Consider the following 19,975-nt stretch of genomic DNA (forward strand, 5'->3'; position numbering starts at 1 on the left):
TGGACACTGTGTAAGGGATGGTGCTGTGCAGTGCACCCCCCGACATGGTGACGTCTCCAGGCCACTTAGGTAGTCATATGAGGTACCCATGTCATGTCAGGGTGCCATCCATGAGCACGGAGATCACTGGACAGGCATATACAGCACTGTGGTGACCAATATTGGATCACATACCACCTGTAAGGGGTAATGGCTATGCATGGATGTGCGATACCAGCCTTCACAATCCTCACCTCCACTATGCAGCATGCTGTCTACCTTGCAGAAGGACATTTGCTACACCATGATGATGGACATGCTACATGTCCATATCCTGATCTATAAGACATATGTCATGGACAGCCACCGTCCTAATACTAGGATCGCCACAGGCTGGACAGATCCCTGTGCCATATATGTGACATACTCCCGCCATACCATGCAACCCTGTCCATCAAAGCTGCACATGTCATCCCAGTCATACATGGTGTGATGGCCGCATGGTAGATGTACTATCAACTGACTGGATCAGTAATGTGGCACTGATGCACCTTGCAGTGGCACAATGGCTGTCTGTTACAGCTTGGAAACTGTGCCCACACATGCTATGGTTGATAACCATCCCTGCGAATGTCATCTGACTAGCCATTGTCCCATGTCTATCACATGTGCAATACAGGCGATCCGTGGCAGGATATTGAACAGTTGCACAGTGCTGTTTAGATGTATATGGCAAAACACATGCATGTACAGGTGTCCATGCGTATGTGTGCATTGTCACTGCTCAAGTCCATTACGGCTGTGTCTGTGTTGATATGTGACATATACACAGCATCCAGGTCAACAGTAGTACCGTGGAGACATCCAGGCATGCGCAGATAGGTAAGAACACAAGTGCAGGCAAATAGACATGCCCACAGCAAGACAGCATTTACATGGAGTATGAACACTATAATGAGGTGACACACATATATGGTGATGATATCCAATGCATAATGGGTGTGACATGTGTGACACAAACACGTCAGTCATGTCAGTGTCATGATGCTTTGCAAAGATAACTGTGCAGATGTAGTAGATGTCATAGAAATGTATGTGCAGCAGTATCTCTGTACATCTCTGAAACTGTGACCTGTCACCATCATTATGTCTTACAGATAATGCCCCGTACACGCCTCCCAGCATACACCCGCCAGGAGGATGATGTCCTCATCCCACAGCTCCATGACAACTATGACTTGTTGTTCAGCCATGTGCCACAGCATGCCCAGCAGCGGGATGACCTGTGGCAGGATCTATGCAGGACGGTGAACGATGTGGGTGGCCATAACCGCACCTACCAGCAGGTGCGCAGACACTGCACAGACTTGATACGACATGCAAAACAGCATGCCACTGCAATCGCCAGGGAACAAGGTGGAACAGGTGGTGGGCCACCAACCCAGCCCCCACTCACACACACCGAGGAGCTACTGGCCAGTCTGGGGACACCCAGGGAACAACATCCAGAAACACTATCTGCCATCGTGGAGGTGGGTGTCTCCCAAGCAATGAGCCTGGAGTTGCCTGGTATGTCAGTACTGCACATATGGCTATTATATCCCATGTAGTTGCATGTGTCACTGTACATTACGTAAAGTAACAACATATGTAAGGTATTTGGACACACATGCTGCATACTACAGTATGCTACGTTGTGTATGCACACATGTGCATACTATATGCTATTACACAGGTGAATGTGTTCACATGCACAGTGCAACCTGTGGCTGTCATACAGTCATGGATAATGTTCATACTGGTGTGTCACCCCTATACAGGTACCTCTGGCGTGCCGCACAGACATGAGTCCATTGCAGGTGAGACTGTCATCAGTATCAGGCATGTTACAGTGTAGATCTATTTGCCATGTGGCCAGTTAACACTTGCACACCTGATGTTTGTTCCAGTCACGATATGCAGGTCGCACCACCCTTCATTCACACAGGCCACCCATTACACAAACATAATGATACACCGACTTGAAACCACAGTACTTGTCATTGTGACATGTGTGGTCAGCTGTGCATACAATGGTGGTGGTGTTCTACAATGGAGGCATATGTAGTATGCATTGGAACAACATGTGTGGTATGCACACAGTACCACACAGTGAGCTGTGATATGGGCAGCCCACAGGTGTCACCATTGTGTCATATGCCCCTGCATTGGGTGCACACATTGTGATGTGCCACCTGACATGTCCCAGACATGTAGTGTTCTGTCTGCAATATTGTCACACTATCGCATGACCTGTACCCCATATACCAAACATACAACCCGTTGTCTGCATAGCCCTGTGGATTGTGACATATCTGACATCTATGGGTGTATGTCATATGGGACAACACAGACATGTGGAAAAGATGCCCATCACACACAATTGGCCAAGACATGTGCACACATGGCCATGGGGGATGGCCAGAGACATGTAGCCACACAGTACTTGGGATGTGTATACACCCTGTTGCAAATTGTCCACACATGGTCCAATTATAGCCTTAGTTGACCTATTATACAGTTGATGTGGTACACTGGACATCCTAAAAGCCAGTGCACAGCTACTGGAGGTGTCACTGAAGTCTACCATATACGATCTGTTGAACATCACGACTGTGTTGCAGTTATGGCTATGCAATGTGTACATATTATGCATTCTACAGCAACATAGATGCCTCATGTTGCCATGCAATGGCACAGTGTCTGTACTTCACACTGTATAGCAATGTAGATGGCTCACACTACCCTCCCATGCTCATGCACATTTGCTAAACATGCATTCCATCTGTAGGGCATACACACAACACTAAAATGTGAAGCCCATTATGATGCTGTACATGTGTCAGGACACCATTGTGTCAGACATGTGTGCATGTTAATGCACATGTCAGCAGATTACATGTCAAGGTCACGTCAGCCATGTGTACTGTTATCCTGTTCTGGGCCACATGGTGTATCACGGGGATGCATGCATACTACCATGATTGTGTGAACTGCATGGCTACTGATATGACACCTGCTTGCTGTAGTGTGCACCCCAGGGAGGTATGCTTACTAACACTATTAATGTCTGAGCTGCATGCCCTCTGCTGTATCGCAGGCATGCTGCATGCCGTCTGACAAATCACATGTATGGTGTGTCTGTGTGTCTCTGTGTTTGTGTGTGTGTCTCTGTGTTTGTGTGTGTGTGACTGTGTTTGTGTGTGTGTGTGTGTGTGTGTGTGTGTCTGTGTTTGTGTGTGTGTTTGTGTGTGTCTGTGTCTGTGTGTGTGTGTGTGTGTCTGTGTCTGTGTGTGTGTGTGTGTCTGTGTGTGTGTCTGTGTGTGTGTGTGTGTGTGTGTCTGTGTGTGTGTCTGTGTGTGTGTGTGTGTGTCTGTGTCTGTGTGTGTCTGTGTGTGTCTGTGTGTGTGTGTGTGTGTGTGTGTCTGTGTGTGTGTGTGTGTGTGTCTGTGTTTGTGTGTGTGTGTGTGTCTGTGTCTATTGTACTTTACAGTATTTCTTTGCATTCATAGGTGATGTAGGCGCATTACCCTCCTGCGGTCCATCTGATGTTAGTGTCCCCACAGATACTAGCGGTGATGAACATATGTTAGGGGCTGAATCTGTGCCAATGATTACCATCCCAGCTATGTCCCCCTCTTTCCCGCACACAGTTCTGCTGCCAACACATACCGCATCACCAGTGGCCATAGAGGAAGGACAGTCAGCATCTGTTAGCGTAGAAAAGGAACGTGTGGTGGCTACAGAAGGTGTGTCTACACACCATGGTGTCAGTGTAATGACTGCAGATGTGCCACACAGGCATGTGGCCGGTGCTGCTCGTAGGAGGACCTCTGGCAGACATGCACCTGCAGGACAGAGCGCAGCAGCTGGTATCACCAGACGCATGTTCCAGACTGTAATTGCGGCACAGGCACGTGCTGAACGGCAGAACAGAGAAGGGCAGAGGCTGCAGAGGGCTGCTATCCATACCCTAAATGACAACATCCAGGCATTGGCAAATGCTCAACAGCAGATTGCTAATGTTCTGGATAGGCGATTAGGTGAAATGGTCGGAATCCTTGACCAAGGTGTGGCAATCCACGAGTGGGAGCTGTCTGTGCTGGAACACCTGGTAGGAGTGAGGCATAGGCCACGTGGACGTAGGCCAGCAACACCACCTAGTGTAGGTCGACGTGAGCGTGCCACCTCACATACCCGCTCCCATAGTGCCGGTAGCAATAGCAGTGCAGCTGGTGCTGCGCTGTCAACACCAGGACACAGCAGGCCACGTGGACGTGGCCCTGGACGGTCTCAGCGGGGACACGGTTCCAGCGGACATGTGTCGTCGGACAGTAGCCACTCTGTACCTCCACCTGGTAGTGCCCGTGCAACCCCAGGCAGGCACAGGTCACGTGGCCGTGGACGGACACAGTGAGCTGTACAACCTGCTCTGTACAATCTGGGGCTGTCAATTATACCCCGTGTAGGCCTCACAAATGGCAGAACTGTGTACACACATACACGCACACAGCAAACACAACTGTAGGGCTCCACAACATCCATATGCATTCTGCACAGACATGTCCAGTCAACTCACCGGCCCTTACACACACACATGATGTTATCCATTGGTGCAGCCTATGCCCCTGGCAAACATATCACCCTGTGCATATGATGAAGCCTGTGCTGCATCCCTGTCATCCACACTATCGGTGCAGTGTTATGCACAAATATTCTGATGCACAGGGTGAACGGCATAGTGAGAGGTGTATGTAATATTACCTGTGTATGCATAGTGAAGGATGTGTATGTTGCAGTGGTTGTGTGTGAATACTGAGAGATGTGTATGTGACATAGGTTGTGTACTGTTGACATGCACCAGTCATTCCATGTAGTGCAGGTGCAGCATGCATTGTGATGTGTTCACGGTATGTGTCTCGGTTACATCTGTAGCACCATGTTGGTTGTGATACCCTGGTTCCCTCCTATGGTGTACTTGCATGTGCCTACAGGTAGCAGTGTTTGCAGTCCCCCACATGTAATTGTGGATTACTCACAGGCACGTCTGGCAATATCAGCCTGCTACATGTACCCTCAACCTGACTGTTGGACACACCAACATGACACAGATGTCCGCACATAAACTGCACCTGATGCATGTGGTCAGTGCCACAGGCTACACTGGACAGAGACGTGACATACATAGCAGGACATATTACAGGTATGGTGACATGGTGCAGGGGTTGTATACAGCAGCCTGGTCAATGATGATGTGAGGTGTCACTTGGTAGCTGGAGGCCACACTGTGCAGCAGTAGGACCCTGTAACAGTACGGGAACATGGCCGCATTCACGGGGTGTACACCACTATAATGCACACCCCATAGTGTACAGGTGGGGACCCTTGCCTATGTGGTCATCACCCTCACAGTACTATGCACCCACACGACGTGTCACAGAGAAGGGACATGCACAGGTAGCCAGTATGGCTGGAACCTATGGCATCAACAGGGTTGTGCAATGCATCACCATTACGGGTTAGTCACCACGTGGGGTTAGTGATCATTTCCCACCGTATATTAGCATACACCCTCACACCAAGCACCAGACATACATACAGACACACACACACTGTGGTGACCACACATGTGTATACGGCCAGCCGATGTGTGTGATGCACCACACCGGCCGACGTCATGCTTCCCACACTGATGTATGTACAGATCTCTACAACAGTGTACAGGGATGTGTAGCAACTGGGACATATTCCCTGCGATATGTGGCATCCCTGGTGACACATTCGGACACACATGGCAGTGCTGAAAATGATACATCTGCCATATGATGACACGTTTGATAGACATGCAGCGGTGTTGATTGCATTATGTGTACCAGCACTATATCTGGCAAATGTGCTGCTATATGCACACGGGAGGTTGTAGGTGTTACAGGTGCCATGTGACATATAGTTGTTAACACCTGACCGCTGTGTATGCATTATGTCAGCACCGTCACGTAACAGTGACATAGCGTACTGTTTGCACATGGCATGATAGGATGGTGTGTGACACAACTGTGAGCCACCCCCTGCACACATACATCTAGACAGGTGGTTCACCATGTTATGTACACACATCCCTCCATACATGCTGTTTGTATGTCACCGTATACAGGTGTCAATAATGGGTCTGCATTGCGTCTGCATGTCGTAGGTAGGTGCAACTATGTTACGGACATCGGCCAGTGCACATGCATGGTTGCTGCATGCACAGTACAGATGTCACATGTCTCCTATTGCCATGTTTGTATGCATTGCTATTGTTGGACATGTGTGTTGACATACATAACACATGAACTGCGGTATGATATCACGGGTGTCATAGGCGACCAGTACAAGGGTATGTGTCCCGGTCAACACTGGTACCCCCTGTAGTGTGAGCATTCAACAGACATGGGCCCACCTTCCATTCGCGTGTGTAGCATTGATTAGGTCAGTGTTATGCACGAGGTACATCAAAGGCTATGTATGTATGTGTTGTGTGTGCAGTCCATGCACACATCCACACAATCACATGTATGACATATCCAGGCATGTGTACATTGGTGTACAGCAACAGTCAGGTGTCACAGCTGTGTAAGGGCCGTGGTATGTCTTGAGCTGACCTGTTCATGTATACTGGTATCATTGCAATGCATAACACCTGTTGGATCCCTGTTGGTACATGTGTACTCTGCACAGCTGGTGTACACCTCTGTACAGCCCAGTGGTCATGTGTCACATGGTGTTGTGGGACCGTAAGGCTGTGTAGTGCTGCACCGACGACATGGTGCTGACTTGACAGCTACAGTGTACACTGCAGTGTGTACGTGTGTGACCTGCACCTGTGACAGCTGTGATGGCAGCTGTGTGTGTACAGGTCACTGCATGTGTAACCGCCCTGTGCGTGAGGACAGTTATACCTTACTGTGCCCTTCTGTACTGTGCCCTTCTGTGTGTACACTCCATCTGCATGCAAGACGGCCCTTTGCAACAGTTAAGTGTGTGAGCATGCCCAGTATGCTGTTGTGTAGATGGACACACAGTACAGTCCATGTATGCAGTTGTGTAGATGGACACACGGTACATTCCACACTGCACCCTTCCGTGATTGCACTCCGTGTGCATGCAAGATGGCTCTTTGCAACTGCTAAGTGTGTGAGCATGCCCAGTATGCCATTGTGTAGATGGACACACAGTACATTCCACACTGCGCCCTTCCGTGATTAGACTCTGTGTGCATGCAAGATGGCCCTTTGCAACTGCTAAGTGTGTGAGCATGCCCAGTACACCATTGTGTAGATGGACACACAGTACATTCCACACTGCGCCCTTCCATGATTAGACTCTGTGTGCATGCAAGATGGCCCTTTGCAACTGCTAAGTGTGTGAGCATGCCCAGTACGCCGTTGTGTAGATGGACACACAGTACATTCCAAACAGACATGTGATACTAAGAATGTGGGCATGGCCATTGACATCCTGTATAGCCATGGTGGTCATCCAGGCAATAGATGTCCATTTTCAATGTCACGATGGATGCCTACATTGAACACACTGGTTGCTCTCTCGAAGGGTGTACTGTCTGTGGCGCATCCCATATCTATTTAGTGTTGTAGTGCTCCGTAGATATTTAGTTGGCCCGATGACAGCACTGCCATGTTTGTGTACGTCTACCTTGGGACAGTAATATGCTTTCAGACTGCTCACTCTCTAAACATTCCCTATCAGCATCTTTGCCTTTGCGGATGATGTCACCCACCTAGAAGTATGCCTCTGGGAGTGCTGTGTTCAGTAATCTCGGTAGCGCGTTCTGTAAATGCGTAATGCTGTAGTGTGTTAAAGTAGTTAGGTGTATGTTCAACTCCCGGCCCTGCCAAGTGTGTGTGTGTGTGTGTGTGTGTGTGTGTGTGTGTGTGTGTGTGTGTGTGTGTGTGTGTGTGTGTGTGTTTCCAGCTGCCTGGGGACACAGTAATGCTTTTAGATGCCTCACAACACATACATTCCCTATCGGCGTCTTTGCCTTTGCGGATGATGTCACCCACCTAGAAGTATGCCTCTGGGAGTGCTGTGTTCAGTAATCTCGGTAGCGCATTCTGTAAATGCGTAATGCTGCAGTGTGTTAAGGTAGTTAGGTGTATGTTCAACTCCCGGCCCTGCCAAGTGTGTGTGTGTGTGTGTGTGTGTGTGTGTGTGTGTGTGTATATATCTATCTATATATATATATATATATATATATATATATATATATATATATATATATATATATATATATAGATATATCTTTGTAATATGTATGTGGATATTAGCACTATTGAATGTGCTGCATTGTCTGTACATGTTCACCTTGGATGTATCTGAATGTGCTATGGCACTGTGATAGTGCACATACTGTGTGCTGTAGTGATCCTGGGTTATAGTTGTGTAGTGACCAGTTATTTTGTTGCTGGGTATTACCAGGGGCATTGAAAACAATGATAGTGCAGCACCTTTAAATGGTCATGTGCACATCTCAGCAGCAGTCAGCAGTGGTTATTACTTTGGAGGATAGTATGGCTCATATAACTATGTATTAAATGACAATACTATGCAAATCAGGTTAACATTACTGACACCCATTTATCCACAGGTTGTGATACAGATCCCATGTATGTATGTGTATACATTGCCAGGTGCAGGACTGGACTATGGTTGAATGCATGGAGGGGTGTCCATGGCCAGGAATGGCGATCTGTACAGCCTGGCAGGTACAGTCTCTGACTGTCCCACAACCTCCAGTATATGGCTGACACATGCTGAAACAGTGTACATGCAGAGACACACATAAAACAAACAGCTAGGGATAACACATACACACACACGCATTGCATCAACATTGGGCCATGCAAAACCTGTTGTCCTTCACACACACACAAATGCATACATGTTGATTGGCTGGTTCACTGACAGGGTCTGGAAAAGAGACTACATACCCTGTGCATATGATGACACCTGTGCCACCTCTTGTAATGTGTAACATTGATGCAGGTACAGACTAACATGGTGCTGATGCACAGGGTGGCTTCACAGCACTGTAATAATATTACAGTGCTGTTAACACAAAGTGTGATTTCCTTCTAGGTGTATGTAAGCAGGCATGATACATTACAGCTATGATCATCAATGTAGTATAGTGTACAGCACTGTTAATTCTGAAGATGTATTATCCATCCATGTGCCATTTGACTGATGTGTGTAGTATTGGCAGCATGTGTTTCAGAGTGTGCAGTACGTGTGTGATGTGTGTAGTACAGATTTACATGTATTTATATGTGAACATGGTGAAGGTGCATTGTCTGCATGTACATGTATAGTGGACACATTGGAATGGTGACATGCCCTGTATTACACACTGTTAACACTTCATAGTTTCTATTGGTGGCCAGTATGCACTATACTACACATATTGTTGTACTTGTCTACACATGTGTGATTGCTATGGTTTTACACGGTGCTGTGGGTGATACTGTTACTATCTGTCATAGTTCTGCATTATGGTAGTAGACACGACCTCAACAGTCTGAATAACCAATTGTTATATGATATCTTCACAACTGACCCACACATGTAGGACACACAGTAGCATGTGGATCCTACATGTACTATACTATACCAGTTCGCACTGGTATTGACCGCCACACATTGCTGGGACCATTACTGTTTGACATATAGCCATGTTAGTTACAAGCAAAGACAATATGGATATTCCTGTCCACATTTGGGAATTCATACTGTAGCCTAGAATGCATTCTGCACATGACACAGTTAGTCTACACAAGGGTATCATACAGACAGATACGTGTTATCCAACCCATGCTGTACACCTATAAGGCTAAACAGAGTCAGTTATCCACATTTACTACACATACTTTACCAACAGTAACACATAGGTATTACACCCCAATATGTATAATGGGTAACAATGTGTACATATAGATATGTGCTATGTCATTTGTCATTTGATATTTGCATTTACAATGGTATTTTGAAGTACATCACTGTATCACATATGCAATGAGAGTTCTGCATGCATATCCTCCAAGGTGGTTGTACAACTATGACGAATGTCCATTATTGACATACTTTGCTGTGTTTGAACTGTTCTGCAGTAATACACATACATGAACAGTCACTCACACTATGTATATAAACTGTCATGTGTGTGTGTGTGTGTGTGTGTGACACAGATGACCTAGGCCATAGACAATTCTGGTACATGTAGTTAACAAGTGCTTTAATGCTCCACCAGATGTGTCCAGGCACCAGAACTGTGACTTGAGAGACACAAACACATGCTAGAGTAAAGTTTCTGTATGTGCGTGTGCCTCATTATGGCATTCCTGTTCATGTGTGTGCATTTCTGATGTGTGTCATCAGCCACAGTTGAACTGCACATCCGGCATCCCCCACTAGGTGACCATGAGGGTTGCCCCATTGCCAAATGCTTTGTACAGCTGCGTCAGATGCCACATATCGGAAGCATTGCAGCTTCCAGGGCATCCAGCACACACATTCATTATTATGGGCTGGCCATCACACACAAACCACCACTTCATGGAGGGGAAGCCCTTGTGGATGATGTAGGCCCTACCACACTCACTGGCTGCTTTGATGCATATCTGCGTGCAGTGTATTGCACACAGTACTTAGGGTATTCCACTATTGTGTGGAAAAGACACATATTGCTGCCCAATACCTTACGGGAATTGGGGATATATACATCATCACTGACATGTGCTGACATGGCATTCATGAACTGGTGCAGTACCCTGGATGCTGATGTTTGTAAAATCCACATCATATCACCAGTTGATCTCTGGAAGGTACCTGTTGCTGGTATCCTTAGGGCAGCACATACCTTGGTTTCCACTGGGATAGGCTTCCCTCTGTTGGTTCTGTGTGTGAAACATGGCCTGCACAGATCCACAATCTTCTGCAGGAGGTCTCTGTCCACTCTATAGCACTCTACTATCTCCAGCTCATGTAGCCCCTGGTGGGTTACCCTGTGCCTGCACACTCCTCTCCGTCTACTCACTGTGTGATGCTGAGCAGCATTCACATTGGCACAATCCTCCACATGTTGCATATGTTGACGTATAATAGCAATGGCAGCCCCTAACATTATGTTGTCTCAGTTAACCTTTTACAGTTTGCACTTCTCTTAGTATACTACAGTGTTGCAGTGTGTCTGAGAAAAACATGGTGGACTGCTGTTTGTAGAGTTTTACATGCTGTGCTGTGCTGGCCTACTGTACTGGCTGTGTAATATACTCAGTCTGATTGTTTTCACCTGCTAGCTGTGGTAGTTCTCCTTGGTTAACTTACTGCTATTTGTTTACCTTCCTTTTCACTGTTTGTGTCCACAGTGAGCGGCGCCAAGATAGGAGCACAGTGAAGTGCATATCCGCTTCCACGTGTGCACACAGGCTTATACATGCGTACAAACACTTACACTGGCTTACACAACATTACACGGGCTTCAACAATCTTACAGTAGCTTACTCGTTCTTCAAATCGCGCACACGGGCTGACACACATGCACACATGCTTACTCGGGCTTACAGGCTTGCACGGGTGCAAACACACTTCACCAGGTTTGCAAGGAACTTCAGTGATATCCATGGCGTACACCGTCAGTTTACTGACTTTACCTAGGATAAATCATAACACACCTCTTCCACTGATGAGTCACTGACAGCAGACATGTGACACACTGCTCCAATAAGATTACAGTGTTTTATACATACACACTCATGATGTCACCTATCTTCTATGCTGATAGTCCCCTTAACCTACTCTTACACTGTAGAGGCTTGGCCCATATGGCATGACAAATTGTGCTTCACTATCCTCAGCCTCAATTGCATAGGATTGCCTACTAATGCTTGGTTACATCTCAGAGTGTGCGCTTCCAGACATAGCAACCACTACTCAGTAGCCATGTTGTCTTCAGCTTGCCATTCACCTGCATGACACAATAACTTTTAACTGACATTACAATTTGTATGTATATTTTACATATTTGTCTTGTTTTGTATGCACAGCGTGTACTCGCGCCTCTGCGCTATGCTTAAACACCGGAGATCGGGGGAGGACAACTAGAGTTTTATTAATTTCCAATGGGAATACATGCCACTGGCCTTATATTTGGCCATTGGCATGCTTCTTCAACTAAACCATCCTTTATTTGCAGATGACATTGCTCCGTTTAGCTACTTGCAGAACGTTACTCGGTTAACGTCCGTGTACATTTCTGCACATAACTCTACTCTTGCACGGACAGCTTACTGTTTCATGTATCGCATATTTTACATCATTTGCATAGCTTTCACCTACAAATGGGGTAATTTGCATATCCTAACATTGTCCGTGCAACGTTCATTTAAGGGGCTGTGTTACACGCCCCTACAGGATATTGCTGAATAGCTCGGCAGACATCTTGCCTTGCTCTACTCTTACTCTACAGTACACCGACCAAAGCTTCGTGAATCCTGGCCTAAGCTTTGATGTGTGCTAATATGTCTATTTGTGGAGTAAGCATGGCTGTAGGTATGTTTTGACCTGCTACGTCTGTCATTTCTACAGAGCACCTCCCACTTTCATCATTTGTAGAGGTGACAGCCCTATAGGAACTATATGTACAGCTGTGACATTTGACAAGTCCACACATACCTGCGGTCAATACTAAACTGACTACTTCAGCACTTTTCATACCTTCAGATTTGTCTTGTAGTGGTATAGTCGATGATACTGTTTCCTATAACATGTATCTGTTTCTGATACAAGATATGTCATTTTATTACACCACTACACACAATATATGGAGAAATCACAGGCCAAATGCCATTACATTCCTTTTGTAGGACACACCCACCCAGAGTGTTGTGTTCCTCACAAAAGCCAACAGGTGCTAATCAAAACATATTCTGCTATCATCTACCTTATGTGTTCGCCGGTATTTGCGCTTTCCGTCAGTGGCAGAACTCACATGCGTGTGTGGGAGACTGAACACTGTATCGGGGCACTACATAGCACCCTGAGGGACACATTTATGTGGTTTCTATTAACCTTCCACATTGACTATCACAGGGCATTAGTATTCATCCAGATTTATCGAGGTACATGCTTTTGACTTATACATGTTTTGTCATTTGTCATCACGTCTTTCTTCACACCTGTCCACCTAATCTCACTAGTTCTGTACATTTATTTAGGTCAGGGTTACCTTCATACCTCTCAACTGTACACATTTTGGGTAAATGTCCTGAACTTAGACGTCTGATTTTGTTCCCTTTTTAATAATATTGTGCCTTTCTGGTAATTTAGTGGGAAGTCATTAGGGACTGTGGGGTTAGACAATAATGACAGACATTTGTAGTTTACAATTAATAACCCTCAAAACATTTATACTATTGACTGATCCATTATTCTATCAACATTCTGACTTTGTAAGAGGAATATTTGAGATATTCCCTATTTGTACTTATTTTAAAATGCCTTTGTCCAGATGTCTTATTCTGATTGAGAGGTATGGTTGCCATCTTATTAAATGCGCATGTACATCCATGATAATCGCTTACATGACACTAATATAACTCCCTACGTCTTCCCCCAATAGTTTACACAATATCCAGTAGATAGGTTCTTCATTTTAGGAAGTTAGAGGCGTCTGCTATACCCACATAGGAATATTAATCACTCCCATGGGGCGGACCTCATAAATCTGTGCCAACCAACACCTAGGCACCTAGACCCATTATTGCATACCCATGATTCCCAGACCTGACACCCCTCCACAGTAGTCATAACACATATTTAATGTGAGCGATAATAAAGTATGATGACACTTCTAAGCACTATCCACTCTCCGCATGTCGGGACATATGTCTTACATTCTGTCAACCCATGTGTTATTACACTTGCACAAGCTACTGTTGCATGTACAGCTATATTGTAGTTGCGGATGACACTTCTTTGCAGCAATCATTACAGGACAGTGCGTTTATAGATTCACTAATTTTGGGGTTCTGCAAAGGACACCTATATCCATGTTTAAAGAGTAGGACTTACAGATCTGGCACGCTGATACTTTCCGGGCAGTAGTTTTGAGAGCAGCAGTGTATTTACCTTAATTGCATGTCTGTTATGTCTATCCATACCAGCTATGGTGTAACCTATTTATGTACATGTGTTATATCTACGAGGACATTTGTTTATATGTTTGTTAGGTATATATCAATTAATGTTGTATGTGTTTGAGTGTATATAAATATATATATATATATATATATATATATATATATATATATATATATATATATATATATGTATGTATATATATATGTATGTATATATATATATATATATATATATATATATATATATATATATATGTCTGTACATTCTTTATTTCATATATTTATTTAGTTTAAGTCTGTGGATATCTATACACAAATGTATATATCCATATATAGACATTACATGTAGAAATCAGCATTCATTTGCTATGCTGTGAGCGGATTACATACGCACAGGCGCACTTGCATTTCCTTATTGTGGGTTACGCGCAGGCGCACATGCATATCCTTATTGTGGGTTACATCTGTTTACTAAGTCTTTGTGCTTACATGGGCTTTATTACTTGTGACAGTACCAGTAAAATATCTGTAATCCGGTTAACGGACATATGCGAAACACACATTCACCTTTACATATTTAAATGTCTGTACAGCACAGACGCATTCATTACACTTTAACATTATATGTGCTGTAGTCGTAGTTGAACCGGGACTGCATTCACGTTGGCCAGATGCTGTAACCACTATACTTTTGGTGTTCTGACTCATTTATATGCATACCCATAGTACATAGCTACATTAACATATGCCTCACCACTTCACTTACGACACAGGCATCCATTCTCCTGCTGGGAAAAATGCGGTACTACATATTACACATTCCCTATTCCCTACTGCTCTGGACCCAAGCTGCATATTTAATCACTGCAGGGATATTCAGAACCCCAAGGCTTATAGTCCTGACACATACAAGTCTTTAATTGTCAGGGTGTTCATGTGGTGATCTGGGTTTAGGCTTGTCCGCCTGGTGAACGGAACTGCCCTGACTGTGTTCAAATGTCAGACAAAGCACATGGACAGAGTTTGTCCATTTTAAACATTTTATCTGTGTTTACAGACACAGGTGTTTGGGCACCTGTCAGCAGCTTATAATATTGGCAATACATAATATGGGTGGGGGTAGTTACAATACATAATCCACGGTGGTGGTGTTCCCATTCACATTATTTTACCTGTGTTTACAGACACAGGTGTTTGGGCACCTGTCAGCAGCTTATAATGTTGGCAATACATAATATGGGTGGGGGTGGTTACAATACATAATCCACGGTGAGTGGTGTTCCCATTCACATTTTACTATTTCCTGTATTCATTCATACGAGGATTATTATTTTGCACATGACTTAACTATGAATTAACTACAGGTATGCAGTAGTACAGTCAACATATGTGAAGGTTTGTTACAGTATAAATGTACGGACCTCTGTAATACTCGGGGACTACCCCACATCCTTCACAACATTTTATGCTAATGTACATACTATTATTCTGTGAACTTTCGAAGTTTGTGAGAGCAGTAATTACATCTGTCCCTATTTGTCCACCCATCCTTTTAGGCTTTGTCCAGATTTTGTTGCTGTAATAGGTTGAGAGGTGGTGTTGGTATGTGATTGAGTTGAATATATACTGTAGATAATTCAGTGGGGAGTAGGGTTACCACCTGTTCCTCTTTGCAAGGGGAAGTCCCACTTTGGACAGTTGTGTCCTGCGACGAAACCTAAGACATGACAAATGTCCTGTGATTTTAAGACAAAAATATATTTCTTATTTTCTTTACTAGTTGCATGATACAGGTATTTTGTATCTGGAACACATAACTATTATTTGGGATAGCATAAGCTATTCAAATGCTATGAAATAAGCTTTTATCTTGGCATACAAGTGTGATTCTGTCCTTTGCACTGGCCGGGGGTATGTTTTATCCCGCAAATTCTCAGATTTCTACAACAGATGTCCCACCTTGGGCATCTGAACAGGTGGCAACCCTAGTGGGGAGACCTGCATGGTGGACAGATGTTCCATCCTGCGTAGTATGTTTTGCATGTCTGTCTAGAAACTGAAAAGTACCGTGACTACACATACATGTTTTGTCCAGATGTGTACAGTACTAGACACCGTGGCGTGTAAACAACTCTGAGGTTTCAACAGGTTACTTATCCCACGCGGGATGTACACACATTTTGCCGAAACATGAACGAGCGGGCATTTGGATTTACGTAACTGTGATGGGATGTTTACAAATGTGGGATACATATTTGCAATCCTGACACTGCCTAGGATGATACTTCCTACTACATATGGGGAATACTCGCTATGTGTAGGTGTACGGCTGCGCAAGGCTGGTAGCTGGATTTGGTGGACATTCGGACATGGGTGCAGGTTATGTGCTATACAGGGGTTGTTGCGTATTGCATTTGCATGCATGGGTTCTGCTTTTGGATATCCCGGTTCCGCATATAGCATCCTATGTGTATGTGCCGGTTATGTTCCTGTTCATGTGTATAGCACATTTTAATATACATATGTTTGTGTGTGTTTGGTATACAATTTGGACTGTCAGGTTTCTTTACGGTTGTTATATAGCCACAACTGCCCAGCTGTGTACTATCACTACCACTGTGGGACTGCTGGTGACCCTGCCCATGGGGCTAGACGTGTGTATTGGCGGCGCGATGACATGATGCGCTTCACTTCCACTGGGTATAACTACTTACAGTGCAGTACATTACGGACACATGATTTTTAATATCATTTGTTCCATGGACGGAAACTCATATTGTGTTGCGTGCATTTCTGTTTGGTTCTCCATTTTGTGTGGCCGGGAACTGTCTTGCATACTTTGCATACGTTTCATTATCCACGGACACTGATAGGTGCGATTACTATTGCAGGCAGACTATAATATTCAGCAGTTTAGGTTGCTCATCGACAGCTGACATTGACACGCCTCCGGGCGCAGCTTAGTAATGCCCCATGCACTCGCGCACGTGTCCTATGCACGTGGATGTAGTGGCAGCGCACCTTCATTAACATGCATATGGTGCTACTACACCATATATATGCCGCACGGCCGGCGCAGGCCTTACACCGGCCATGCGCCGAGCTTCATGAATCCGGGGGGCTAAGTAATGACATACATTTGAGCTTCAGATTTCATATCCTTCAAAAAATTCATGCTAACAAACCCTGATATTCTAGCAACTGTCTAAGTTTATAAGAGCAATATTTAAAATCTGTTCCTATTTTTGGGCCTTTGTCCCCCCATTATTTTAAGCTTTTTCCAGATTTCTTATGCTAAGAGGTTGAGAGGTATGCAAACTGGTACCAAAAGGCCTGACACTGGAAGCTTTCAAATGGTGTTACGAGGAATCTGGACTTCCACAAAAATCTTCTCACCCTTTTTTGAGATGGAATTTAAAGTAATCAGGCTTACTATTTAAGATAATGACAGTCTCTGTTTGGGAGAATACAAGTCATTAATAACAAACTGGCTAGTCACTTGTTTACAATAAAAAAAAAAAAATCACATGTTTTAAGACTTTAGAAAAGCAAATAGACAATTTAAAAAATGAAAAAAGTTAACAAGATGCAGTATGACTGAAATGAATATAATTTAGACACAGCATATTGCTGTCCAAAGCAGAAGTTTGGTAAAAAAATGAATGGGGTTGGCTCTGATGTGGAAGCTAATGTTGTAGACACCCCCAGGGCTCTAATGAATGGAGCAGAAGATGAGTCTTCACACTCTATAGGCTTAGAAGAATAACCTCCTTTAATCTGCCCTGCATAGATAGCCAACAGACAGAAATATGGACACTGGAGAGGCAACCTGTCTCATTGAGACACAAGAGCCAAAAAGGGGAAGGGGGAGAGTATGGGGCTAGCCTTGTTTCATGCTGATTGTTCTTCAAATGACTTTAACATCTCTTTGGATAGTTTTGCTGACCCTGAGGGAATGAGTCTTTAGCTGTTGCACCCACCTGTCATTGATACACTAATTGTATTAATCAACTTTCCACCAAGACTGCATGTGATAATGGACATGATTTGCATAAGAATAATTATTCTTATAATTGATCATTATTTTTAACTACAGTAATTTAGAGATTTCTAATGTTTATTATAAGCTGATCAAGAGATTTCTGCTCTTACTATAATCTGGTCCACAAAGATTTTACGTTTGCTCCTTCTAAAAGAAATGACATAGCCGACATCCTGCTTGAACTAAAATGCTCACTAGGAAGTCAAATTTGGCTTTCTACTTTAAGAATAGAGAAAAATAATATTGGTAACAACAGTGGGTATAGTACTTTTGATAGAAGCGGTGCCTTTGTTCCCCACCCTGCTTTCACCATATTTGGAAGGTTTTGTGAAAAGGATAATTAGACCTAGGACACATAAAAAAGGACTGTAGTTACAACATAACTAAGGACAAAAGACAGCTTCATTATGGTTTAGTGGGCAACAAAGACATGAGAATTATGAGGTCCAATAAAGGAGGGGGCATAATAATCATGAACATCATAGACTAGTCGTGGAACATGTTTCAACTGCTCAGTAACAGAAACCAGTTTTGTAGTTTGTTGAGGAATAAGATTAATGTTGTTTATTACAAAACTGGTAATGTATTAACTGATATGATGCTGCAACATGCTATTACCGCTGACAGCTGTAAGTATTTAGTAGTAAAGCTTGTGATACCTAAAACTTTTGGTTTACCTATAGTGCCTTAAATATACATGACCCCTCCTCCTCCTGTAGTGTCTGAGCAGGATCTAAAACATTCCCTCTGTCAGTTTATTTTGACTGAAGACTAAAGGTATTCTATGATAACAACCCATTTATGGTGACTCTTAAGACTTTTATGTAATTTTAAATCAACAAGCATTTTCATTTGAAGGGATCTTTGTCACCTTAGAAGTGGCATATTTTTTTTTCCGTTATCTCAAATGTAAAAGGTTTGAAATGGTTCCATGAGGTCCTCCTAACATGAGATTTTATTTCAAATGTGGATATTAATGTTTTTATGACACTTACAGAGACTGTTTTGGACAGCAATATCCTGTATTTTGAAGGAGATTTTTTTAAACAAGTGGAGTGGTTATGGGGGCAGCATGTGCCCCCTACATGCCAATCTAATTATGTGGTATTGGGAGCAGCATTGTGTTTTTCAGTTCTCATTTTTCCAAATATTTTAATGTATGTCTCAGATTTTGGATGATATTTTTATTTTTTGGAACAGCTGCGTGGGACTCAAAGGGACTTTCTGGAATACTTAAATGGGACCACTTCCTTTCACTCACATATCCTATGGAAAATAAATTACCTAGATATAACTGTCAACAAGAACATTGAAATGGGTATGTTTTGACCATTTATAGAAGCCCACCTTAAATTTTTAAAGTTGCTACCCCTTCTGGCAAAAGAAAGGCTTGACTAAAAGGCCAGATAGTGAGGCTTGCTAGGGTAATTTGAGAAGATACCACATTAAAAAAATGAGCTGAAAATTTTGATATGCTTTTGAAGAGAGAAACCCCCTACCAACTTCTATCAATACTAAGACATAAAATTCTGCAAGGCAAGGGGTACAAGTATAAATCAGTTCTGGGGAAGGACTAAAAGTTGCTAACTACAAAAAGGCACCTGTTAACAGGTTAGCAAAATAATGATACTCAAGTGTGGGTCTGATACCAACACTACTATCTTAAAATCTTATGATATTACTATCATAAAAGAGAATTGAAAATTTTAGTTGCTTAGAT

Source organism: Protopterus annectens, chromosome 7.part0, assembly GCF_019279795.1.
Source record: "Protopterus annectens isolate FY-2018-M chromosome 7.part0, PAN1.0, whole genome shotgun sequence".
NCBI classification, from domain to species: Eukaryota; Metazoa; Chordata; order Ceratodontiformes; family Protopteridae; genus Protopterus; species Protopterus annectens.